Source organism: Heloderma suspectum, chromosome 14 (assembly GCF_057233095.1).
Source record: "Heloderma suspectum isolate Gila_16-S chromosome 14, 16-S_ref, whole genome shotgun sequence".
Classification (NCBI taxonomy): Eukaryota; Metazoa; Chordata; class Lepidosauria; order Squamata; family Helodermatidae; genus Heloderma; species Heloderma suspectum.
The window spans coordinates 14,896,645-14,923,395 of record NC_139471.1 but is presented as its reverse complement, the minus strand read 5'-3'; the positions used below and the strand labels follow the sequence as shown (position 1 = coordinate 14,923,395).

The 26,751-nt window shown below is 48.0% G+C and overlaps 1 protein-coding gene across 1 annotated transcript in view; it reads right to left on the bottom strand.

Annotated features, from left to right (window-relative positions):
* Positions 1 to 26,089, bottom strand: part of PAPPA (pappalysin 1) — a 295,498-nt gene extending 269,409 nt beyond the window's left edge. Inside the window, exon 1 of the mRNA XM_084821073.1 lies at positions 26,028 to 26,089. The gene's annotated coding sequence lies outside the window, so the exon portion shown is untranslated. The remainder of the gene's footprint in view (positions 1 to 26,027) is intronic.
* Between the last annotated feature and the right edge of the window lie 662 nt (positions 26,090 to 26,751).

The window sequence follows — 26,751 nt, the reverse complement described above, 5'->3', positions numbered from 1 at the left end:
AACTTTCCCTCTCTGTTTCCCCACCAGCACCTTCTACCATGCACACCTTAAATAATTCAAAACTCCAACATACTCAAGGCAAACACTCAATCCATACAATTGCTAACACTGCTAAAAGGCCTCAAGCATCTCATGGGAAGCAGATGGCCTACAAACACAAGAACAGCCACACTAGACAACTGCCCAGAATAATACCTTCTTACCACTGGTGGAAAGTGTATTCACGGCCCACCTTTCCAAAGGCAGCAGCTCCCATAAAGTACTCCCAAACAGCCTTTGCAGGACGGACCACTTCAGCTGGGGTGAAAATACTGCTATTCCACTGCCTTAGCCCACATGCCAAGAAGCAATGAAGTGGCAATCTCGTGTTTCTCCATATTGACAAAGGTTGTGCAGGAAAAATGCCATTTCTGTAAAAGGCACTCGACCCAACTCTTTCCAAATTTGACAGCAGAGTTATGTAGGAAGAGAAGCAAGCTCTATAGTACCAGAGATGATGAACCTTGCCTCATTGTTGAAGCTCATGCTCTAGCTCCTGACTAACTGCTTGGAGATGTGCGTAACATCTAATTGGCTTCTGGGGCCCCTTTACTTCCAATATATATAGTATTTCCCCCAAAGGCCAACGTAGAAATTATGCTAGCTCCCTTTCCAGAACATCTAGGAGAGTTTACCTTTATCTAGAAGTCATGAAGTCCTGCATTTCCCACCCCGCTTCACATCATTGGCTGCTGCTGGCAGAGAAACATGGGATGCTAGGATGCAGTTAAGATGTTACAGAAGGGAAGGCAACGCATGGGTATTTGTTGCGGAGTAGATGGCGGGCCAGACTGAGAGGCCTTGATCAGCCTGCAGAATGGAAATTCCTCACCATTCCTCTAACCACTACACCACACTGGTTCTCTAGTTTGGCATGGGGATGGTCTAGCGTGCTGGTTAATCTCAGCTCAGTCATGAACTCACTGGGTAACTCACATAAATTCACCCCTTTGGTCTCACACACTTACCCATCCATATGTACAGGAACATTCAGACTGTTCACATGCAATATACATGCACTTCTCTCTCTCTCTCTCTCTCTCTCTCTCTCTCTCTCACACACACACACACACACACACATCATTCACATACCACTTTCATATAAACACAAGTCTAACCAATACTTCATTAATCCCTTCATTAATTCTCTGTCCTCTGCTGAACCCTCTTCCCACCAACAGCACACAACCCCATCTGTTCCTATGTGTTATACATTGCTTCCTCATGTTAACACTGTGAACATTTGGAATGTTCATAAACATTGGACATTGAACACAACACCTCAAGCAGCTGAGCCAATGACTAGGGAGGACTCATTTCAATCGACCAGTGCCAGAGCTCTAACAACCAATGGCTATGGATATTTCAAAATGTGAAGCCTGTGTCCAAGTTAGTTTTTTTTTTTTCCTTTGTTGAGTTTAAAAAAGGTGTCCCCAACCAGTCGTGTCTGACTCTAGGGTGTGGTCCTCATCTCCATTTCTAAGCCGAAGAGCCAGCGCTGTCCGAAGACGCTTCTGTGGTCATGTGGCCGGCATGACTGAACACGGAGGTACACGGAACGCTGTTACCTTTCCCGCCGAAGCGGTGCCTATTTATCTACTTGCAATTTCTTGCTTTCGAGCTACTAGGTTGGCAGGAGCTGGGACTGAAGACGGGAGCTCACTCCGTCACGCGGCACTCGGGTCTCGAACTGCTGTCCTGCTGACCTTCCGGTCTGCAGTTCAGCGTCTTAACCACTGAGCCAAAATGGGAAAAAAGCTTACATTTTCCCCTGCAAACATACATGGCACATGCTTCAGATTGACAACTCAATCATCCATCTACAGCAGCCCTTTAGATTAGCAGTCTGCAAATGTTAGAAACGTACCAACATGCACACCTGTTGGTAGCCTGTCTAACAACACGTGCATGATTTTTAAAGAAATGCTATTGGGAGGGGTGGGGGTGGGGATAATTAAATATCTGGTATTCTACCAAGGAGTGGAACAGAAGAAGGAGAGGAATCATAGAATCATGGAATCATAGAATAGTAGGATTGGAAGGGGCCTACAAGGCCATCGAGTCCAACCCCCTGCTCAGTGCAGGAATCCAAGACAGAGCATCCCCGACAGGTGGCTGTCCAGCCTCGTCTTGAATGCCTCCAGTGTGGGACAGCTCACCACCTCCCGAGGGAATTAGTTCCATTGTCGTATTACTCTAACAGTCATGTTCAGCTGGAATCTGGCTTCCTTTCACTTGGGCCCATGATTCCGTGTCCTGCACTCTAGGATGATGGAGAAGGGATCCTGGCCTTCCTCTCTGTGACAGCCTTTCAAATCCTTGAAGAGGACTTTTTAGTTCTGAAACAGCACTTTCAGATGCCTAGTTTCACAGGTCTCAAGACAGGCATAGCCACTTTGTTCTAGTGAGAGTTCTCATGCCGACAAGGCAAATAAAAAGATACCCTGGAAAAAAACAGGCACTTACACAAGAAACCAGCAGTCAGGAACAAGGAGGATAAGAGGAACAGATAAGGATGTGATCAGACAAGACAAACTGCTGACTGTGCTCACACACACACACACACCACAGCATTCACCTGAACTCACATGCGGAGAAAGCAGAGTGGAGAGAGAAGATGGCACCTCTCACTTACTGGAGGCCTATAAGATGGACTACTTGTTTTTTGACCTCCCAGCCCTTAGGAAGGAAGGAAGGAAAAACAGTGCTGCAAGAGGTTGGAATTCATTAGTGGGGCTGGCCCTGCCATTAGGCACAGTGAAAACGTTGCCTCCGGCAGCTGATCCTAGGGGGTAGGTATTGGTAGTGAGGTGCTGGAGGACAGAGCAGTGTGTTCCACGTGGCTTGCATTGCACCCCCTAAGCTTGCCAGCGTCCCACAGGTACTGTGGAGGACGTTACATTGTCTTATCGCAAGTCTTGAAGTAACATTCAACAGTCAGCTTCTATACGTAGGGATTATAGAATCATAGAATCGTAGGGTTGGAAGGGGCCTATAAGGCCATCGAGTCCAACCCCCTGCTCAATGCAGGAGTCCACGTCAGAGCATCCCTGACAGGTGGCTGTCCAGCCTCATCTTGAATTCCTGCTGTATGTTTTCAGGGATTATGTTTGCTCAGAGCCCACTTCAGGAGAGAAGGGAAAAATGGTGTTCAGGGCCCACTTTGCCTTTATATATTTACTTCATTTCTATACTGCCCAATAGTTGAAGCTCTCTAGGTGGTTCAAAAAAGCTAGGCAGAGTGTGGCAACTGCTGCATGTAGTAAATGCTGGAGGGGCAGAGGGCGCAACAGGAGTTCCCCAACCTCCTGAGCCCCCTGGCCATTCCCCTGTGGGTGGACAGAGCTATTTATGTCACACAACCTGACCTGCCCCCCCAAAACCAGGGGAGGGAGCTATCCCATGAACAGTCTCGAAGTAAGATTCAATGTCCAGTCCAGTCCAATTGGCTTCTGTATGTGGAATGGGTACGTGGGGGGATGCCATCTTATCCTTTGTACCAGGGAGCAAATGGTCTTGGGCCAGCCCTGGCAGTGGGCAACATCAGCTTTCGTAACCAGTACTAGTTTTGATGGCTATGTGCTACCTCCAGTACCAGAGGCAGTAAGCCTATGTATACCAGTTGCTGAGAAACATGGGCAGGAGGGTGCTGTTCCACTCATGTTCTGCTTGCGAGTTAAGAACGTAAGAACATAAGAAGAGCCCTGCTGGATCAGACCAAAGGACCATCTAGTCCAGCATTCTGTTCACACAGTGGCCAACTGCTGTCGGCCAGGAATGCTCAAGCAGGGCATGAGCACGACAGAACCCTCCCACCTATGTTCCCCAGCAACGGGTGTACATAGCCTCACTGCCTCTGGTACTGGAGATAGCACATAGCTAGCAAGACTAGTAGCCATTGATAGCCTTCTCCTCCAGGGATTTGTCCAACCCCACTTTTAAAGCCACAGGATTCCCTGTGGACAGCTGGTTGGCCAATGTGTGAACAGAATGCTAGACTAGATGGACCCTTGGTCTGATCCAGCACAGCTCTTCTTATGTTCTTATGAGATGCTTGGGTTGGGACTGCACTGGGAATCTTCTGTAGGAGAAGCATGTGCTCTTTCACTGGGCTAAAATCCCTCCCCCATAAGCATCCAATTTGATTCATCTTTTAAGGTTAGAGGGACACTCATGTGCTTCATGTTTATCTCCACTTTTATTGTTTTAGGCCTCAGAAGGATACAAGCCAAAAAATAAACCTGTGCTTGCCCAATAAACGATCCATCCCACTTAGCACCGTGCAGCACATAAACCAGCTTGGTGTTACTGTTCAATGAATTCTTTTCCCAGCGTTGGCCATAAAAGAGTGCCTCTCCGCCTCCCGCACATCTCCATAAGAAGCCTGCTTGTCGATGCAATCAATTCACAGTTATCTCCAATCTACATAAACGCTGAAATCTAAACAAGCTGACATATCAGAAAGCACCATTCCGATCTCCATGGAATTTGCTTGCAGCTTAAGACTCATATACACAACCCTTAACAAGCAAAACAACACATTAGTTGAGGCATTAGAAGGTTCTTACCTCCTGCCAAGAATCTCCATATTTACAGCCACCCCTGGGGGTAAACGGTAAAGATTTTGAAACACATATATACTTATAGGGTGGATCCTAAACCTTGAGGACATTTGGGGTTTCGGAAGAACGACACGTTTGGGACAAACTAATTTGGGAGCAACAGTAACAACATCCCCGTTGCTGCACATACTTGTTCACGCAGTCATGTACTTTGCATGTATACTCGCTTAATAACCACTGTGGCTCTAAGGGGTTTCCCTCCCAGGCCACCCCCCCTTCCCTTGACCACCAATCATTTGGTGGTTTCCAAGCTTTTCTGCAGTTTTCCCCTGTTCTAATAGCTCAAAATGCATCTCCCAAGGCTTGGTGGATATACCAGTAAAAGATAGTGTGTTTTTAGAGAACCAGTCCTTGAGGACTTGGCTTATTATATGAGTGTTAATTATATGGAGACATAAGAGAAAGTTATTTAGAGGCTCTCCTAAAGAAAGTGAAATACAGGGGTGTAAAGGAGAAATGGAGTTATTTATTACAATCAACCAATCCATATGCGATACAGAGGGTCGTGGTATTTGCAGTGAAAGCCACTAAATGTAGAACAAAGATTTTGGATGCCATTGGTGTGAACCGTTATAAAGATTCAGAGGTATGACTGTAAGGTGATTGACATGATATGAAAGGTTCCTTTATGCTATACTATTGTTGCATATTCACCCTACTTTAACTTCAGTAAAGACTTGATATGTGGTTTTATAGTTTAGTTGTTTTAACTTTATGTGTAAATTTTGACATTGTATAATAGCATTTTAAATTTTAATTTTGTACCTTTGGATTGAGCAATAAACACATTACTTACTTGCATCTCCCAAGGCTTGGTACCCAGAAATAAGAGCTTTAAGCTAAAATACACTGGTATTTTCATTCCCGCCCCCTTTACCATTGGCCCCACACTTTTTTTCCTTTGACCCTGTACACCACTAGGACGCAGCTACTGAGAGCTTCTCCAAAATGGAATCTGGCCATTGAGCTGGAAGAGTTTCAACACCCCTGCTTTAGAGGAAGGGGAACCCAAAGGACTTCACCTCTGGTTTGTTGCGTGCAACTCCTTTGCTGAGGGAACTGTATTGGCTGCCTATTCGCTACCAGGCCAGGTTTAAGGTGTTAGTACTGGTGTACAAAGCCCTAAACAACTTGGGACTGGATACATGAGAGGGCGCCTTCTCTCCCTCACCAACCTGCCCGGTCACTGAGAACATCAGACAGCATGCTCTTGGTGGTTCCACATGGACCCGTGACTCAATTGGAGTTCACCAGGAGAACCGCCTTCAGTGTGGTGGCCCCCTTTCTTTGGAACTCCCTGCCCCTGGAGGTCAGGCAGACACCAACACTGTGCTGTTCCCAGCACCTCCTGAAAACAGCACTGTTCCAAGAGGCATTCCTTAATTGGCTAGTCATGGTTTCTCTTTCTAAAAATAGCATAGTTTTAATCTGGTGGTTTGATCTTTTTATCCTTTCACTGTTTTATCTCTTGTGTTCACCGCTACGAAATCTGTTCTAGATATCGAGTGGTATATATTGTAAAAATAAATAGATAGATAGATAGATAGATAGATAGATAGATAGTTAGAAAAGTGCTGAGGGCAATGACCCTGAGGGTTTCTCATCTTGAATGCCAAATTCAAAAATGGGGCATATAAGCCTCAAGTCTCGGAGGGAGCAATCCTATGTCTGCTAGATGGCCATAAGACACGTTGGTTTCTGGGAACCAACCTCGGAGCCCATGCTCCAAGGTCGGTTCCCTGAGAACTGACCCCTCCCCCCGCACTGCCTCATAGGCAGTGTGGAATGGACCTGCGCTCTGCACTCATAAGAGCAGCATGGAGCGGCATAAAAGGGGCGTTCCTGAGGGAGGGGCGGGCGGAAATGTTGGTACGACACATCCTATGTGTCGCCCAGCTGCCACCATCCCTGCTCCGATTTCCCGCAGCTAGACAGCCAAAATCGTCTGTCAAGCCACAAATGCGGGGCAGGAGAAGTGTGGAGGAGACGATCCCCTTCATGCTTCTCCTGCCCTACATTGGATAGGCGGTCACTTCTGAGTTCAGAGGCAAACACCTATCTCCATAGGATTGCACCCTTAAACACTCTTGAACCTTATATTATCCACAATGGATCAAAAAATTGGCTCCTGAATGGGCAAGGATGGGAAGAGAATGGGCAAGGATGGCATAAGCCCCAAGCCGCTTAGACACTCTCGATCAATCCCTATATTGTCCACGATGGATTAAAAAGTTGGCTCCTGAATGGGAAGACCAAATCAAAGCATCATGGAGTTGTAAGGGACTTTGGAGCTCATCAAGTCTAACCCCTTGCTCAATGCAGGTTCTGCGCTGTAGGGTGCGCCCCTGACAGAGCGCCATCCAGCCTCTGTCTAAACACCTTTAACGAAGCAAGTGGAGGTTTAGCTATTATTAGGGACCCAAGAGCCAGCACAATTGGGTTAAAAATACATCCAGATGGAGAGCCTTGCTAATTGGACTTCTCCTTAGGAATCCCAATAAGATCGAGAAACGGTACGTTCCATTCAAGACCTTTGGGGAGCTGCTTCCAAATACCCCGGGCCCATCTTTTGACGCCTCCCTTGGACCCGATGACAGCAGCTCACACAGAGGCAGCAGACTGCCTGTGAGGTTTCTCAGGTCAAGCTGCGTTCCTGCAGGTATGGAACCCAGCTTTGGGACTCAGTCCATGGGCACTTTACCAACATTGGTAAAGCAATCTCTCCTCCTGGATGAACAAGGTAAAGCATATCTCTGGGTGGCTGAATTGGGCTGGAGCTGGTACAGGAGCTGGGACTGATCGCAACTGATAAGGAGCCTCCCCAAGAAGAGGGACTGTTATGGGGAAGGACCGCAGCTCAGTGGTAGAGCACCTGCTTTGCATGCAGAAGGTTCTAGGTTCAATCCCTGGCATCTCCAGGTAGGACTGAGAAAGACCCCTGCCTGAATCCCTAGAGGGCGCTTCCGAGCCAGCATTGATAATGCTGAGCTAGATGGACCCATGCTCTGACTCAGTAGCAGCTTCATATACCTGTTTTGCACCTTCTCTGTTGGTTTCCCACCAGTGGGCTCTCTCTTTTGATAGACATTTGACCTGCTGGGTTGTTAAATAATAATTGTGAACCACCCAGGAAGCTTCAGCTATTGAGCAATATAGGAATGTAATAAGCATTTTTTTTTAAGAAAATTATTATCTGCTAGCTCGTATCTTCTAGCTGTAAGTCTCTGTTTTTGTGTGCATTTATAATAAATAGTGATGGGCAGAAATGGAATATGTTGGTAGATTAAAAATATTTAGCAATATTTAGCTGCCATTTTTTTTTGGTTTTTCCTTTGTAATAATTACTATTTTATGGTTATTTACTTAATGGAAGTGCAATTTACAGAATGGAATGCATTATTTACATAATGCATAGTGATATCACAATACCCAATACATAACGATTCCAAACACTGGTCACAATGATCAAATGTTAACATCAAAGACAGTCACAAATGAAAAGTAGCATTAAGAATGAAAACAAGACCATTATTATACCGAAACTGACGTTAAATCATCCCCAGTAAAGGAATGGGTTTTAATGATTCCTGAGCTTTTTCATTCCAATAAATAATAAAAAGATTCAACTTTTCTAAAAGAAGAAGAAGAAGAAAAAGAAGAAGAAGGAAAGGAAAGGAAAGGAAAGGAAAGGAAAGGAAAGGAAAGGAAAGGAAAGAAGATCCTCTATTAATCTCCTTTCTCAAGCTCTTATCGTGGTTAGTCAATTTAACCATGGTGGCCATATCCCAGACCCTGAGACACCAATCTTAACTGAAGGTGGTGGGTTAACCTTTTTCCAACTAAACCTGATTGCCATTCGAGCCACTTTGAAGAGGTAAATCACCATTTCAGTATCCACACAAGCAACTATGCCCTCAAGATATCAAAAAAAAAAACAAACAAACTACTAATGGGGCCTTCGGGAGCACAAATCCTAAAATTAAACTGATCTCATTCAGTACGGAGGAACAAAATCTTATCATCTTTGGGCAAGTCCAAAAGATATGGCAAAAGACAGCTGCCATTCTTCCATGTCTGATTTCTGCCCAAGCATTGTCTTACATTGGGGATTCCGAAAATGGACGCTGTGCATTTCAGAGATGAAAAATGGGACTTGTAACAACCTATTGTCACTCAAAGGATCACAGCCAGAGCTCAGCGTACTCAACGTTATATACTGCCCTTCTTTACACACTGTATGGTGGTGATACAGGTAATTTCAATGCGAAATGGGGTGTCTTCTTTCGGTTAAAGTTGTATTGTAAAAAATGTTGTATAATACATTATCAACATTTCATAGTGAAACTCAGCATCTAAAACAGCCTTCCCTAACCTGGTGTCATCCAGATGTTTTGGTCTTCCAACCCCCATGAGCCCGGCCAGCATGGTCAGTGGTCAGGAATGCTGGGAGTTGTAGTCCAAAACATCTGAGATGCAACAGGTTGGAGAAGGTTGATTTAAAGCATGTAACACAGTAGGCTGAACACTGGATACATTTGTCAATTTTGGTTTCTCAGTTGCTTGCTCATTTTCCCAGTCTTAAGTTTGGTTTGTCCCAATGTTTGCATGAAAGTTGGTACACATTTTTGTGTGCATTTCTCCTAATACGTGCATTTTTGTATGCAGTTTTGCTGAATATACACATATTCATAATTTTAGTAATTTACTGCACACATATTAGTAATTTTCCTAGCATAATGCTTTTTTTTTTTTTTTACGTCATTCTCACTAACATTTCCTTTTTTGTCTGCACTTTCCCCTAAGGTACACATTTTGAGATGCATTTTTTTTTTTTAAAAAAATGGAGAATTCCATTGCAAAATTCGGAGAAGTGTAATTTCGAAGGATAACAGAGTTTCGGTTTATGTATTGGTTTGAAAATGCAAAATTCGATACGTCTGCATTAAAACTAATTTCTCCTCCATCCCTGATGGGTCTTCGTCATTCATGTGTCTGCGTTTATTTTCATGCACTCAGAACCAACAGAGTGTGGTGCAGTGGTTAAACTAGGACTAGGAAGACGTGGAATAGGACTAGGAATTCTTCACGCAGCCATGAAGGTCATTGGTTAAACTTGAGCCAATCACTCAGTGTCACCTACCTCCTGGGGTAGGCATGAGGCTAAAGTGAGGGGAGACCTTGTATGCCACCCTAAGCTGTTGGGACGCTTGATCTTGATCGACCCTGTTGATTCTCCTGGACCTCTCAGCGGCTTTCGATACCATCGACCATGGTATCCTTCTGGATAGGTTGTCTGGGTTGGGAGTAGGAGGCACTGCACTACAGTGGTTCCGCTCCTACTTGGATGGCCGATTCCAGAAGGTGGTGCTGGGGGATTACTGCTCTGTGCCATGGCAATTGTGCCATGGGGTTCCACAGGGCTCTATTTTATCCCCCATGCTGTTTAACATCTACATGAAACCGCTGGGGGAGGTTATCCGGAGGTGTGGGCTGAGGTGCCATCAATATGCGGATGACACCCAGCTCTACCTCTCTTTCTCATCAAAACCAGGTGAGGCAGTGGCTGTTCTGAATCAGTGCCTGGGCACGGTAATGGACTGGATGAGGGCCAATAAACTGAAACTCAATCCAGACAAGACGGAGGTACTGTTAGTGGGTGGTTCGTCTGCCCGGCTAGGTGATATTCAACCTGTTCTGGAGGGGGTTGCACTCCCCCTAAAGGATCAGGTTCGTAGTTTGGGGGTGCTCTTGGATCCAGAACTGTCACTTGAGGCACAGGTGAACTCAGTGGCATGGAGCACTTTTTATCAGCTTAGGCTGGTATACCAACTACGCCCTTATCTGGACAGAGATAGCCTAGCTACAGTTATCCATGCTCTGATAACTTCTCGTCTGGATTACTGCAATGCGTTATACGTGGGGCTGCCTTTGAAAACGGTCCGGAAACTTCAGCTGGTCCAAAATAGGGCAGCAAGATTGTTAACAGGGACTGGCCTGTGAGCTCATATTACGCCAGTACTTTTCCAGCTGCACTGGCTGCCAGTCCATTTCCGGGCCCGATTCAAAGTGCAGGTGTTAACATTCAAAGCCCTTAACGGCTTGGGGCCAGGTTACCTGAAGGATCGCCTCCTCCCATATGTGCCTGCCCGGACCTTAAGGTCATCATCAGAGGCCCTTCTCCGTGAGCCCCTGCCAAAGGAAGTGAGGCGGGTGGCTACTAGGAGGAGGGCTTTTTCTGCTGTGGCACCCCGGCTCTGGAATGAGCTCCCTAGTGAGGTTCGCCTGGCGCCTACATTGTACTCCTTTCGGTGCCAGGTGAAGACCTTTTTATTTTCCCAGGCATTTTAGCTTTCTAAATTTTTATCTTTGCTGTTTTAAATCTGTATTTTAAACTCCTGTACTGCTGCTAGGTTTTATTGTGGTTGTATTGTTATATTGTGGTTTTAATGTTCTATATATTTTAAATTGTTTTATTGTGTGTTGTTTGGTTTTAGTTTTTGTGAACCGCCCAGAGAGCTTCGGGTATTGGGAGGTATAGAAATGAAATAAATAAATAAATAATTCTTTCTTTCTTTCTTTCTTTCTTTCTTTCTTATATCTCCATACCACCCAATAGCTGAAGCTGTTGCGGTCAGGGTGTTTAAAAAGGAAACATATATTCCCTTTCAAACAGGGCATATTTTCAGCTGATCCATGGGGAAGGACTAGAACCAGTGGGTGGAAATTACAGGGAAGCAGATATTGGGTAAACATTAGGAGAAATTCCCTGAAGGTAAAAGCTGCTAACAGTGGAAGGGTCTGCCTTGGGGGAGAGGGGTATTTAAGCAGAAGCTAGACTTCTATCTGCCAGGGATGCTGTAGTTGCATCCTGCACTGCAGATCCCACACTTAGCAGGGGTTAGACTCTATGACCTCTCCAGCAACCTAAGCTAACCAGCTTTTTAAAAGGCATCCCCATAACTTCCCCAAAGGCAAAGGTGAGACAGGGGGGTAGACTGTCCATGGTAGACCAGGACTACAGGAGTCTGTGCATTGCTCTTGCAGACATCTGAATCATTTTTAAGTGGTTATTTTAGTGAGGGGTTATCGTCAGGGTGTTCCCCCCCACACACACACACACCTCTGCTTCTTTTCCATTTCATGCCAGTTCTTAAGAATCCCTTTCCACATGATAGAAGGAGAGAGTTCACGAGACAGACCTTTAGACAGGCAGATAGCCATGTTGTCTGTCAAAGAGATTCCTATAAGCAGATGCACCGTCGGAAACATCCAGTAAACCCGTTGTGGGTTTTCCAGCCAAGGCGAGAGCGAACGAGCATATGGCTGGCTTTCATTTGATTGCTCTCCCCTTTCTCTTCCCTTCTCAACTTCCCCCTGGGGTGCCTGTTTGTAAACAGGAGAGGGGATATTATTCCTGGAGGCTGCGATCTAGAGTGAGGAAGAGCAAGAAAGTTTGGGGGGCTCCTGGGCGCAAGAGCCAAGCTTCGCAAGCACAGTTCTTGCCAGACACACAAAGGACTCACTGTATAAACTGTACACGGCCTGATTTCTTTTATTTCTTTTCTTTCTTTTTTACAAGGCTAGTGGGAATATGATAGGTGCAGGCTGAAAAGCAAACAAGCCCATCTTGGAGGAGGGCTTCCCACTTCCAGTTGCTGAGAGCGCAACACACCCAAATTAAATCATCCTCCGCAGCAAACAGAGGTCTCGGCTCGACTGACAAGGGTCCTCCTCTACGCAACACTGATTTCCCCTGGTGATCACCATAAATCTCAAGCCTATTTCAGTTACGCCCGCACACACATCAGGGAAACACCACTAACCTTTGTTCCACAGAGTTTCTCCCCCTCCCCTTATAAATCCAGAGTAATTGAGAGCAGAGCTTGGCCCTCGGTGTGCATTATAGGAGATCATGCATTGCCAAAAAATGAACATTTCAAGGCCCCTCTTATGTTGGGACTTCACCTTTCAAGGCCAAATTATTCTGCTTGGGGTCTCAGTTCCCCCGCCTTCCCCTGCCTAGATTTGACCCCACCCGCAGCGAACTGCCTGAAAAATGCTCCAGGAGCAAATATGCTAGAATTTTGTACGGTGCAGCAAAGAGGTCCCGATCTCTCCAAACAGGATAGGATCTGGGCACTGCAGATCCTGGTTTGAGCAGGTCTCAAACTGGGGACATCAGCAGCAGGTCAACAACAATCAGGTGCCTCAAAAGACAGTGGGGATGTGTAAGAATTTGTTAAGTTTGTTGTTTAATAAGAAATGCATTTTGCACATTTCTTCATATACAGGACAGAAAGAACCTGAGGGGTGTGTGTGTGTGTGTGTGTTTTAATAGAATCCAGGAGAAAGCAAAACTAACAGATCCATCGGTCCCTAGAAGACCAGCAGAGTAAGTCAGCCTTCTCCAATCTGGTTCCCTCCAGATGTGCTGGACCGCAATTCCCAGCATACCCCAGCCGGCCAACACATCTAGAGGGAATCAGGCTGGGGAAGACCAGACCAGACCTTATGGATCAAAAACTGTAGTTCCAGCCTGTAAGGAATCATGTGAATCCCCCCAGCAGCTTTCATACTGTCGGCTGACTCATCAAACCAATCCAGACAGACCTGGCCTTATAATATCCTTGAGGTAATGCCCTAAGTGTAGTAACCACACAGATCACTTCACCTCTCTCCAAGCCCTCACTGCTTGTGACAGAATCAGGCTTTCCCCCAGCTGTGGCCTGTTGCACCAGACTGGGCAGCGGGCGAGAAAAAGGTGTCCAGCCATTAGCAAAGGGTGATATGTGAATCGGCACTCACACAACCCAGAAAAGGAATTGGGGGGGGGGGGTCAATGCTCATAGTGCGCTCAAATGCAGATTCATTTCTCCCCAGATAGTAAGCTCAGAGGTTTTCTGGTGTTATTATTTCCCAAGTGGAACAAATTGAGAATCCTCCGCTGTTCCATTTTTTAAAAAAAACCAAATGTTGTACTGTGTCGTGTGCGCAGCTTACCAGAACTGTCATTTCCAGTGCATCACTCATGTTTATTCTCCCACCTGCATTACCCACCTGCATTAATAAAACACTGCACAAAAGTGTTCTTGATGTGATTGCATGTATAAATGCCTGGATGTGACCATACGTGTAGTTGGATCAACATCCTCTTTGCACTGTGTTTTCCCGGTGCGCACATCACTAAAACACCACACAAAATGAATGATTGCGCCAAGAATGCTTTTTTGGCAGTGTTTTATCAAATCCGTACATGTGAAGGATGTGCATCAGATTGGGATGAAGCCTGAAGCGTGAGCAGAATTAGGTTTCAGTCCTCTTCTGTTGCTTCCTGAGGTGAAGTGGTTTCCCTCCAAAGGCAACAGAACTGAACCTGCTCCAGAATGAGGCTTTATTAATGATCCATGTTTCAAAGACATGGAGAGTTTATGTCTCCAGCATCTTTAAGCTTCATTTCTCGAAAAACTGTGATTACAAGCAGGGAGGGAGGGAGATTCAGTGGCTGACAGGTCCACCTTCTGATCTTTAAAGGGGATTAGAGAAATTCATGGAAGATAAGGCTATCAATGGCTACTAGTCATGTTGCCTGTATATTACCTCTAGTTTCAGAGGCAGTATGCCCCTCAATACCAGTTGCTGGGGAACATGGGCAGGAGGGTGCTCTTGCACTCATGTCTTGCTTGTGGGTTTTCCACAGGCAGCTGGTTGACCACTGTGGGAACAGAATGCTGGATAAGATAGGACTTTGGGCTGATGTAGCAGGGCTCTTACGGATGTGACGGACTCAACCTTGGGGGAGTTGGGGGTGGCGACGGCTGACAGGAATGGTCCATGAAGTCACGAAGAGTCGGAGGTGACTGACAGAAAAACAACAAAGCAGGGCTCTTATGTTCTTCAAAGCATTCAAGCAAACAGTCAGTTGTGCACAAATGGCTCTTGAAATTCTCTATCCTATTTTCAGGCAGATAAATTGGTGGAACTGTTTCACCACTATTTCCTTTTCCAGGGGGTCCCAGCAGGGCATAGTCTGGAGACACATGAGACAACCACCTTGCTAAAGCTAAGCAGGTTTGGGTCTGGTCAGCGCTCAGAGGGGAGACTCCCTGAGAACCACATACAGTCACCTTGAGTTCCATGATGGGAGAAAGGTGGGATAGAAATGTAATTTAAAAAAAAAATGATTTCTCCGGTGGTTTTGTGTGAGTCTAGCATCATTCTGGGGCATTGTGTGTGTGCGTGCATGCGGGCCAGGGGCGTGGATGGGGGGTGGGGGATGATATTGCCCATTAAAAATGTTGGAGAATATTCTGAGACATTTCTGCAAAGTTGCCTTCTTTTTCTGCAGCTGGGAGAAGGAGAAAAAGGAAATCTCAGAAACTTCCTCAGAAAAAAATGTGTTCAGACAGAGACATTTTGGCTCAGCTCTGCCTCTTCTTTTCAAGGAGCCGGTCTCACTCCTTGTGAATGTAGCACCACACAGACACACAGACCCATGTAGTCACAAACGCGTAGAAATTCAGAGAGATTAAGGTTATCACCTCTGCACTATTTGCTTGTCAAGCTAAGGCAAACAGATGGAAATTCTGCCTATCAGGAAGGAGAGATGGGTTGGGGGGTAGGGGGTGGGGAATCATGGACAGAGAGATAGGAAGGGAAGGGAACTAGAATAGGATGATAAGGCAGGAAAGAGGGAACACACAGAAAAGTTGTACACTTACATCACACAGCCAAGCAAAGTGGGTTGAATCAATATCCTGATTTTTAACACTGGAGGGAAATTCATTTATTTTGGAAGAAGCAGATACGGTGGTTTTAAGAGAGCAGCTATTAAGTCAATGGAATTCCTCCTTTATGATCATTAAGTAGAAATGCAATACATCTCATGCCATAGTGGGGGATAGGGATGTCAGAGAATTCCGCCACGGATCTGGGTGAGGCCGAATGGCAGTGCATTCGGCCCCCCGAAAACTGTGGCGGAACGGCCTGCCACCCCCCCGCTATCCTGCGGATCCCCCCCGGGACGAGACTTACCTGGGGTGGATCTTCCTGGCGGCAGCGGTGGTGGCGGTGGCGGCGGCAGCTGCGGCAGCTGGTCTTCCGACTGGCCGCCACCGCCGCCGCCATTTGCAGTCTTGTCTTGTCTTTTTTCTTTTTTTTACAGAGACGTGATAGGCTACGTAAGTTTTTACGTAGCCTAAAACGTCTGGGTAAAAAAAAAAGGCGTACGCAAATGGCGGCGGCTACGGCCGCCGCCATTTGCGTTCCTTATTTTTCTTCGTCTTAGTCTACGTAAATATTTATGTTTTATGAAGAAAAATAAGGAACACAAATGGCGGTGGCCGTAGCTGCCGCCATTTGCGTATGCGTTTTTGTTTTTTTTCCTTACCCAGAGCCCTCCTCGGCCGGAAATCCGGCTGCGGACAGCCCTGGCCTGGGCCTGGCCGGCTGTTCCGCGGAGCCGCTGCGGAGCACAGCCGGGTTTCGAGGATTCCGGGGGGGAGGACCGGATCGCCTCCCCCCCGTCGAGGATTCCGGGGGGAGGGACGGAACGCCTCCCCCCCCCCATGAACATAATCCGCAGAAAGGTAGGGATGACTTTCATACATCCCTAGTGGGGGAGACTGTTGTGACTCGGGAAGGGCCATTGCTCAGTGGCAGAGCACCTGCTTTGCATGGAAAAGGTCCCCAGTTCAATCCCCAGAATCTCCAGGTAGACCAAGGAAAGAATCCTGCTGTGGAGAAACCCTGGAGAACTGCTGCCAGTCAGTGTCGACAGTACTGGGCTAGATGGACCAATGTAGCTTCCTAGATGTCTGCTGTTCAGGTGCTAGCTGTGGATGGGGAACTCCAAGGCTCGTGCTGCGCTTCTTTCTCGGGGTTCATTATCTTTAAATCAGACTTGGACCATACAGCCCTCCAAATAGAGGGCACCTTCGAATAGAGGACTGCCTTCAAGTAGAGGGCTGTCCTCGTTAAAGTTGGACACATGAACACCCGATCTAAGAGAGTTGAGAGTTCATCGCAGGGGTGCTGAGTGCTTCCTTTGCATGTCCAAAGTCAGCTGCCAAGCATTCCTAAAACTGTTTGCCATGCACAGAAGCCACGGTTTTAAGGGAGCTTTGCTGTGCTGCTTAAGGGAAGCCTTCCCTGCCTCACTCTCCCCTTTCATCTTGGATCCTGCTGCAACCTTGCTTTCACCAGGGAATGAAAGTTTGGGGAAACAGAGGCACTTCCTGTCAAACAGGGCTCTGTTAACTCAGGATCATGTTCTCAAGCAGGCATCCGGAACGGATGGAAAGACAGTTAGCAGGAGTGGACGGGGGAAGCCCTCACAATTAACTTTCACTTCTCTCAGCGAACGTGCCTTTCCCACTCCAACTCATTCATCCAAACAGTTTTCACTTCGGGCTGTCAAAGAGCCAATCATTGGAGTTCCAAGAAACTGAGACATCTCCATCACCAATTGGAGGGCAGAACGCCAGTTATAGAATCACAGAATCATAGAATGGTGGAGTTGGAAGGGGCCTACAAGGCCATCGAGTCCAACCCCCTGCACAATGCAGGAATCCAAGTCAGAGCATCCCTGACAGGTGGATGTCCAGCGTCATAGAATCACAGAAGCATAGAATAGTAGGGCTGGAAGGGGCCTACAAGACCATCGAGTCCAACCCCCTGCTCAATGCAGGAATCCAAGTCAGAGCATCCCTGACAGGTGGATGTCCAGCTTCATAGAATCATAGAAGCATAGAATAGTAGGGCTGGAAGGGGCCTAGAATACCATCGAGTCCAACCCCCTGCTCAATGCAGGAATCCAAGTCAGAGCATCCCTGACAGGTGGATGTCCAGCATCATAGAATCATAGAAGCATAGAATAGTAGGGCTGGAAGGGGCCTAAAATACCATCGAGTCCAACCCCCTGCTCAATGCAGGAATCCAAGTCAGAGCATCCCTGACAGGTGGATGTCCAGCATCATAGAATCACAGAAGCATAGAATAGTAGGGCTGGAAGGGGCCTAGAATACCATCGAGTCCAACCCCCTGCTCAATGCAGGAAGCCTGTTCTGTAGGAAGTGACTATGTTTTGTTTTGTTCTGCTGTTTGTGTTTGTTTTCTGGTGCTGCACACTGCAATGTCAGGTGTGACATTTACAGCCTGCAAAAGTGTGTGTGTGTGTGTGTGTGTGTGTGTATAGTGAATAATGGTAAAGGGCCTGCCCACATCTTGGGGACTGGTAAATGTTAACTCCTTTGTTTCTGAATTCCAGCAACCCCCAAACAAGATGGATTTGCAACATCAAGATGTGTCACACCAGATGTTATAAGTGAGGCCACTTCAATTTCTGCAGAGGTTTTGTGACACGGTATGCACTGGGTCTGGGCAGCACATGGCTGCACGATGTATATCCACTAGAGTTATTGCACGACACAAGGACAAAAGGCAGCAAGAAAAGATGTGTTGGGCAGCAGGAAAATGAACAGCGGTGTTCATTTTATGTGTGCCTCTGGTGACTCTTTAACAGTTTTGGCTCCCAGTTGGTGTTGGGAGAGGAGGTTGTTTGGTTTCTTCTGCTGCTTTGTACGGATCTGTTGTTAAACGTACTGTTTTTAATCTATAATGAGTCCATTGGAATATACAAGTAAACAAGTAGGACCTGCACACAGAATGCTGCCGTATAGAGTGCTCCTGTTCAGGATTCCAGCCAGCCATGCTCTCTTCCATGATACTCCATTCCACCACCACTCCATTTTTCATTTCCCACCCCCAACTATGAGCCTGCATTCAATGCCCACTGACCATACTAGGGCTTCATTAGGCTGCTTTGGGGGGAGCATTCTCCCTTCAGGGCACCCCCCCCCTAAAAATGTTTTGGTTCTTGTACAAGCCTGCTAATAACTCACTTTTCTGCATGGATGGTTCTGTTTTGAGTGCATAAGATCAGCACTCCAAGAATGAGTTCACCATTCATATCTAGGAAGTACGTTTGACAAATACATTTGTGTATTATCTAACACAGTTCTTCCCCCGAAACTATGCAGTGTTCCTTCTGCACTACCAGGCCTAAAGATTATGAATTCTGTAACCAGCCCTGCCTCAGCAGAAGGTCTTAGAAACATTCTGCCAGTTATATCTGTGTAACTCAATGGGCATCCAACTGCAAAAGCAGAATTGAACGGATCACATTTTCCTAAGCTCATTGGGAATCCAATCTGACAGGGGATGACCATCACCCTTCCCCAATCTGTACTTGGACTAAACTTCTGGAGAGAACCAGTTTGGGAAAGGCTGATTGATGTATGTGATATTTCTGATGTAGGAAGCTGCCTTATATTGACTGAACCATTTAGCTCAGTGCTATCAACACAGACCAGCAGCAGCTCTCCAGGTTTCAGAATGGGCAGGAGTTTTTCCCAGTTATAGAATCATAGAATAGTAGAGTTGTAAGGGGCCTACAAGGCCATCGAGTCCAACCCCCTGCTCAATGTCCAGCCTCGTCTTGAATGCCTCCAGTGTGGGAGAGCCCACCACCTCCCATTGTCGTACTGCTCTAACAGTCAGGAAGTTTTTCCTGATGTTCAGCTGGAATCTGGCTTCCTGTAACTTCAGCCCATTATTCCATGTCCTGCACTCTGGGATGATCAAGAAGTAGGGTTGGCGGAGAATTTCTCCCCGAAACTTCGGGGGGCCGAGCGCCAACGTGTTCGGCCCCCCGAACAAGTTTTGGGGAGAAATTTTCTGCACCCCCCCGCACCCCACACCCCCCCCCCCGGGATGGGACTTACCTTTCCCGAATGTCCGTCCCGGCGGCAGGTCCCGGCGGCGGTTCGTCGGGTCTTCGTCAGGGGCGGGGGCGGCAGCCGATCTTTCGACCGGCTGCCGCCTCCGCCATTCCAATAAAAGTAAAAAAAAAAAAAAACGCCCCTGTGATAGGCTGCGTGACGATTAACGTAGCCTATCACGGCTAGATTTGCAAAGTCAGCCGTGATAGGCTACGTGAATCGTCATGTAGCCTATCAGGGGGCGTTTTTTTTGTTTTTTTTTTACTTTCGCGTTCGTGGCCGGGCGAGGCGAGGTGAGGCGCCTCCTCCCCGGCCTGAATTTCGGCCGGGCGAGGCGGGAAGCCTCCCCCCCGGCCTGAATTTCGGCCGGGCCGAGGCGGGAAGCCTCCCCCCCGGCCTGAACTTCGCGGGGGGACCAGCGAAGCACCTCCCCCCCACCGCGAACGGCCTTCGAGGAAAGGTAAGTGACTTTCGTCCACCCCTACCTTCCCCTAAAAGTAAAGTAAGATTCTAGTCCTTATGGTATTAAATAAGCTAGGAAGATAAGAAGCTGTCTTATTGGTGCATCTAGCTCCAATGCTCTCTGCACTCCTGGGGACTGACTCTCTGGGGCTTCAAAGTTCAAACAGGTGCCTTTTCCAGCTTTACCTGGAGATGTTGGCGACTGAACCCAGGACCTTCTCCCTGTAAAGTGTGTGCTTTACAGCTGAGTTGCAACCTTTCCCCACAGTCACATCCCAATTCAAAAAACCAACAAAGTTTTGGCAGCTAGAGGTCTTGCTAGCCCCTTCAGGAAGGAAGGGTAATCTCTCCTTACGCTCACTGCTGGTCTGAGGAAAAACCATCATTTGTGAAGGATTCTCTAAGAGACTTGCTCCTTGGCTGACTTCCAGGTGTTTATACACACAGCCAAACCTGGCTTGTAGTCAACTTTTTTCCCCTCTACAAGCATGGGTAGGGGTGAGAGAGAGAGAGAGATGGAAAGGGAGAAAGTTTAATTCCCTCAAACTTTCAGTTGCTAAACTGGGGGCATTTCTGGGCACTGGACAGGCCATGATCTAATCTCCAGCTGTTCACTCGAAGGCACTGACTGCTCACAATCTGTGTGAGTGGCACATCAGGGCTTCAGGCGAGATGACATTAAAATTCACATAAGACAGACTCATTTGGCACTCCAAAACTTTTTTTAAAAACAAACAAACAAACAGCCTCCCAAAACCACAACACCACCCAAAAGATGAATGATTATACCATTACACACACACACACACACACACACACACAGACACACACAGCTTTCACTCCATCCTCTTTTGCTCAAAAGGGAGGATCAGTTTCCGTTTTGGGAGCTACACAAGTCATGATGAAAGACTACATAAAATGTGTATGTGGGGGGCGTCCCCAATCTGATGCAGCCTGCGTTCTCCTCCTTGCTCGGGATCACTCCTCTTCTTGTTCAAAGCCAGAAAAGAGAGTAATGGGGTGGAAGGGGAAGAAACCCGACAGGGGTCTTTGCTCCGTAAAAGGGAGAGTGTGGCATCTGGGGAGGAAGAGAAGAGGCCGAGTGGGGTACTGAAAAGAGAGCTGAAGCTTGTCGTTGCTGTTTTTGCCCTGGCTTTCTGAGCTTTGTGAGAGACTCCTGTGAGTGACAGCAATCTTGTAGGTCAAGTATAGGGCACTCGAGATAACGAAATGAAAGCGCTGTAATGTGGCAGGAGAGACAGAAAACAGCCCCTGAGGCTGATCAGTGACAGAGCAAAGACAGAGGAAAAGCATCTGCCACTAGGACTGGGTGGGAGGAAGATCCTCCCAGAAAGGGGGGACCCTCACCATCACGTTAAGATAGCGCTGTGCCAAAAATGCCCCCCACATTTGTTCTGACCATTCTCGTTCAATGTGATAGAAAAGAAATGGCTTTCGAAAAGAAATTTAAAGGATTCGAATTGGGTTTGGGGTTCTCGTGCTTCCCTTGCTCATGAGGCGGCTGAGGAGGATGTGTGAGTGTCCTGTCTGTCATTGCACAGTAATCTCTGTGGCAGCCTATGGCCTCCTCAGCTTCCCACACTTCAGTGAAAGCCATCCCGAGGAAGACGTCCTGAGGCAATTCCTCCCATGGGGCTGTTTCAGTTCAGGAAGCGCAGGTGGCCTGGGAGGCTGCAGAGCAATGGAAAGATGTGTGATGGAGAGAGAAAACCCACACAGCACCCTCGGCCACCCCGCAGGGCGCAGAGAAGCTCAAAAAGACCACCAAAAGAAATTCAAAATTCTGCCTCAAAAAAGTGGAAGCCTCACCACAGCTGATGCTGTTGCCACTTGCCGGAGCGGTGCAAGAAACCGAAAACCCTGAGGAAAAAAGAAAGATCCTGTGCCACAACCCCTGCCAATGGTGAGTCCTACCTGTGCGAAACTGTGGGAGAATTTCTCCCCCTCTAGGAGAAACGCGGCGAAATTGCCCCCCCCCCCCCAATTTCTCTGCCCACAGATAGGCTGGAGAATTTCGAGAGGCCATTTGTACATAGCTCTACTTTAAGATATCTATGGGTATTAATTATGATGATGAAGACATTGCCAACAGTGATGGCAAGAGACGACACTCCAATGTGCGTAACCCTTCAGAGTCCTCCTCTATAGACGTTATTTTGCTTGCAGCCCTTACAAACAAGCCTGAAAGACAGGTAAAGCTTTCCTAGCCAGATAGAGGACTGAGGTTAGGAGAGATGCTACTCACTTCATTTAGAGACATAGGAAGCTGCCTTATACGGAGTCAAGACTCTTGGTCCCTCTAGGCCAGTATTGTTGACACTGACTGGCAGCAGCAGCTCTCCCTGGATGCAGGCAGGAGTTTTTCCTACCCTGCCTGGAGATGCCAGGGCTCAGGTGAGATTTGAACCAGGGACTTCCTCGGTGGTGGCCCAGGCACAGATGCACAGTGCTACTGCAGGTCTCCTAAGCTCTTCCTTAGCTTTCGAAGGACCTGACCCCCGCCCTTGGCCAGCTAAATGAGGTAATAGTAGGGTAGTGTGGTTAGAGTGTCAGAATAAGGCCAGGAAGCTGTGGATTTAGATCCCCGCTCGGCCAGGAAGCTTGCTGGTTGATCTTGGTCAAGATGCTGTCTCTCAGATAAAGCTACATCACAGAGTTTTTGTGAGGATAAAAGTGGGGGGAGAACCACGTGCGCTGCCTTGGAGGGAGGGCAGGATGAAAATGCAGTAAGTAAAATAGAAGTGCTCAAAAGTACATCCCAATCTATATCACAATACCTGATTCCTAGAGCAGCAGGCCAGTCCTTTTACGGCAATCCCCGAAGAAATATATTGTCCATCCCTCAATCTTAATCACTCTCTCTCTCTCTCTCTCTCACACACACACACAATCTTAATCTCTCTCTTCCCCCCTCAATCTTAATCTCTCACTCAATCTTAATCTCTCTCACAATTTTAATCTGTCTCGCCCCCTCTCTCAATCTTAATCTCCCTCTCAGTCTTAATCTCTCTCACACACAAATCTTAATCTCTCTCTTAATCTCCCTACCTCTCTCAATCTTAATCTCTCTCAATCTTAATTTCTCTCTATTTTACTTTCTTTCTCCTCCCTCTCTCAATCTTAATCTCTCACTCAATCTTAATCTCTCTCTCAATTTTAATCTGTCTCGCCCCCTCTCTCAATCTTAATCTCTCTGTCTTAATCTCTCTCTCCCTCCCTCTCTCAGTCTTAATCTCTCTCACACACAAATCTTAATCTCTCTCTTAATCTCTCTACCTCTCTCAATCTTAATCTCTCTCAATCTTAATTTCTCTCTATTTTACTTTCTCTCTCCTCCCTCTCTCAATCTTAATCTCTCACTCAATCTTAATCTCTCTCACAATTTTAATCTGTCTCGCCCCCTCTCTCAATCTCCCTCTCAGTCTTAATCTCTCTCACACACAAATCTTAATCTCTCTCTTAATCTCTCTACCTCTCTCAATCTTAATCTCTCTCAATCTTAATTTCTCTCTATTTTACTTTCTCTCTCCTCCCTCTCTCAATCTTAATCTCTCACTCAATCTTAATCTCTCTCTCAATTTTAATCTGTCTCGCCCCCTCTCTCAATCTTAATCTCTCTCAGTCTTAATCTCTCTCTCCCTCCCTCTCTCAGTCTTAATCTCTCTCACACACAAATCTTAATCTCTCTCTTAATCTCTCTACCTCTCTCAATCTTAATCTCTCTCAATCTTAATTTCTCTCTATTTTACTTTCTCTCTCCTCCCTCTCTCAATCTTAATCTCTCACTCAATCTTAATCTCTCTCTCAATTTTAATCTGTCTCGCCCCCTCTCTCAATCTTAATCTCTCTCAGTCTTAATCTCTCTCTTCCTCCCTCTCTCAGTCTTAATCTCTCTCACACACAAATCTTAATCTCTCTCTTAATCTCTCTACCTCTCTCAATCTTAATCTCTCTCAATCTTAATTTCTCTCTATTTTACTTTCTCTCTCCTCCCTCTCTCAATCTTAACCTCTCACTCAATCTTAATCTCTCTCTCAATTTTAATCTGTCTCGCCCCCTCTCTCAATCTTAATCTCTCTCAGTCTTAATCTCTCTCTCCCTCCCTCTCTCAGTCTTAATCTCTCTCACACACAAATCTTAATCTCTCTCTTAATCTCTCTACCTCTCTCAATCTTAATCTCTCTCTCTTTCTCTTCCAGTCTCAATCACTTTCCCTCCCTCCCTCCCTCCCTCCCTCTCACACACACATACAATCTTAATCTCTCTCTGTATGTGTGTTCTTCCCTGGAGGGGAAGAAACAAAAGTATCACTTTTGGATGTGTCTGAGCTTCCTCATGGGCCTCCTCAAATTAAAAACAAGAGAAAGGTCCCAAGACCTCATGATTTATCAAGCTTGCAGTTCAACAGTCAGGTCAGGGGAGCAGGGGGGGGGGCAGGTTTGTATAGTGCAACATGATCTTGTAGTCAGCTGTTGACATTTGCAATATTGGAAGGAATTTCAAAAATGCTGAAAACTCTGTGTGTGTGTGTGTGTGTGTGTGTGAGAGAGAGAGACAGAGACAGAGACGGAGAGACCCTTCATATACTCTGCCTTGACCAAATAGTTGTTATGTGTCTAGGGTAGGGGTTGGGAGTTCACAACACACATGGATTTTAAAGAAGACCCCCCCACACGAAATAATAATAATTTAAAACGTGCTTAATACAGTTAAAAGTTAATTTTAGAGCCGCATGCTTGATCCACCCTTTTCTAAACTGACGCCTTCCAGGTGCATATGACTACAGGTCCCATAATCCCCTAGTCGCAGACACTGGGGTGATGGGAATTGTAGTCCAGCACACCTGGGAGGTGCCAGGTTGGGAGAAGGCTAGGGAAAGCTTTCAGGATAGTGAACAGTCCATCCTGCACTCACCCACCCCACCCCAGGTGTTCCACAGGTATAAACGTTTAAGGACACAGCATATTCCCATGCGCCAGTCAAATCAGGAATAGTTCCCAAATATTTGTTGTTGTTGTTGTTGTTTGGTGCCTCGCTTTTGAATTTTTTTTTTTTTTTAAGAAGATAGCAGCACTGGCCCATGAGCAGAAAAATCCAAAATCCACAGCGGGACAACACCTTGATTGGGCATCGCGGCGGCGGCGGCGGGGGGGGGGGGGGCGAACCGCTACTTGACCAAAAATGAGCACGATCCAGGAAGCCAGAAACGAAGCACTTTTCGGCCCCGTTGATTCCAACGGGAGAGGTGTGGCGCACGTCCCTGTGCATATCTTTACTCAGAAGTCAAGCCGGGCGGGCTAACTCCCGAGTAAGCACCTTCACTTGGGATTCCAGCCCAAGGGCGCAATCCTACGCGCGATCTTCTCGGAAGTCGCTCTCGCATCACTGCGGGGCAACGGGGCGGCTGCTGGCAAATCTGCCTGCCCGCGGGTGCAGCCTTGCCGCCTGCTCCAGGCCACATTTACTCGGAAGTAAGCCCCCCTGGCTTACGCCCAAGTCACCGCGACGCCCGCCGCCGCCTTTTTGGCCGTCGGCCCTCCTCCGCACGTTCCCCTCGAGGTGAGTGAGCCTTCTTCGAGTCAAGCCGGCTGACTCCCGAGGAAGCGCGCTTAGGGCGGCAGCCAACGCGCGCTCCACTCCTTGAAACCTCCCGCCCGCCCCGGCCAGACTTTGGCTGGATCGGGGCCAACGCTTCCAGCGGGATACGCTCACGCCCTCCCTACCCCCCTCGAGGAGGGGGGGGGCTCCTGTAAGCACGTTTGCTCGGAAGTACGCTCCAGGGAACACGTGCGCGCGTGTGAGCCTTTGCACGCTTCCGCCCATTCACAAAAAGAGGGGCAGGCGGCCGTGTGTATGTTCAGGGGAAACAACACGTGTTCCTTCTCCTTCTCCTCCTCTCTCTCTCCCTCTGACACCACTAATAAAGCTCAACCTCCCCCCCCACACACACACACACGCTTCGTGCCGCGAAGCAGACGCTGCGGAGGTCCAGGTGCGCCCGCACGCGCACCAAACGGGCGCCGCGCCGCAGCCCCGCCGCGCGGATCGCCCGGCCCTGACGCGCGACAAGCCCCGCTCGCCCGCCCGCCCGCCCGGCCCCGCTCACCTGCGACGACGGCCGGCGCCTTCTGGCCGCCCTCGGGACGCAGCCACGCTTGCGCCGTGAACGCCTCTCGGGGCAGCGCCAGCCCCGCTCTGAGCCGCAGCTGCTCGCCCGGGCCGCGGAAATACAGCGCCCTGCTCGGGCCCAGCGGCGGCTCGCCCGGCGCCGCCCGGCGCCGCCGCCGCGGGGCGCGCAGAGCCTCCTGCCCGCCCGCCGCGGCCGGCCGCCCGCCCCGGGCTAACCTGGTGGCGCAGGTGCCCGCGGCGGGGGGCTGCGAGCGCGGCGGCGGCGGCGGCGCCCGGGCGTCCCTCCGCGCCCGGCGGGAGCGCCGGTCCAGCCCGCATTCGGCGCCGCCGGCGCGGGCCGCCGCCGCCGCCGCTCCTGCCGCCGCCGCGGCGCACGCGAGCAAGAACACCGTCCAGCGCGGCATCTCCAGGCGGCCCCCCCGCCCCCCCGGCTCCCCTGTAAGTTCTCCCGGGCTGCCAGCTTTCGGGCTCCTCCTCGCAGCCGCTTTGCCTCCTTTTCTTCTCTTGTTCGCCCTTCTTGGATACTTGCTCTTTTTATAACCCTTCTCAGTTGCTTTCTCTCTCTCTCTCTCTCTCTCTCCCCCCACCCCCCCACACACCGTGTCTGTCTCCCCCCCCCCTTGCTTTGAGGATTTTTGTTGTTGTTTTGTTTTGTTTTGTTGTTTTTACTCTTTTGCAACCGAAATAAAATGAAATTTAAA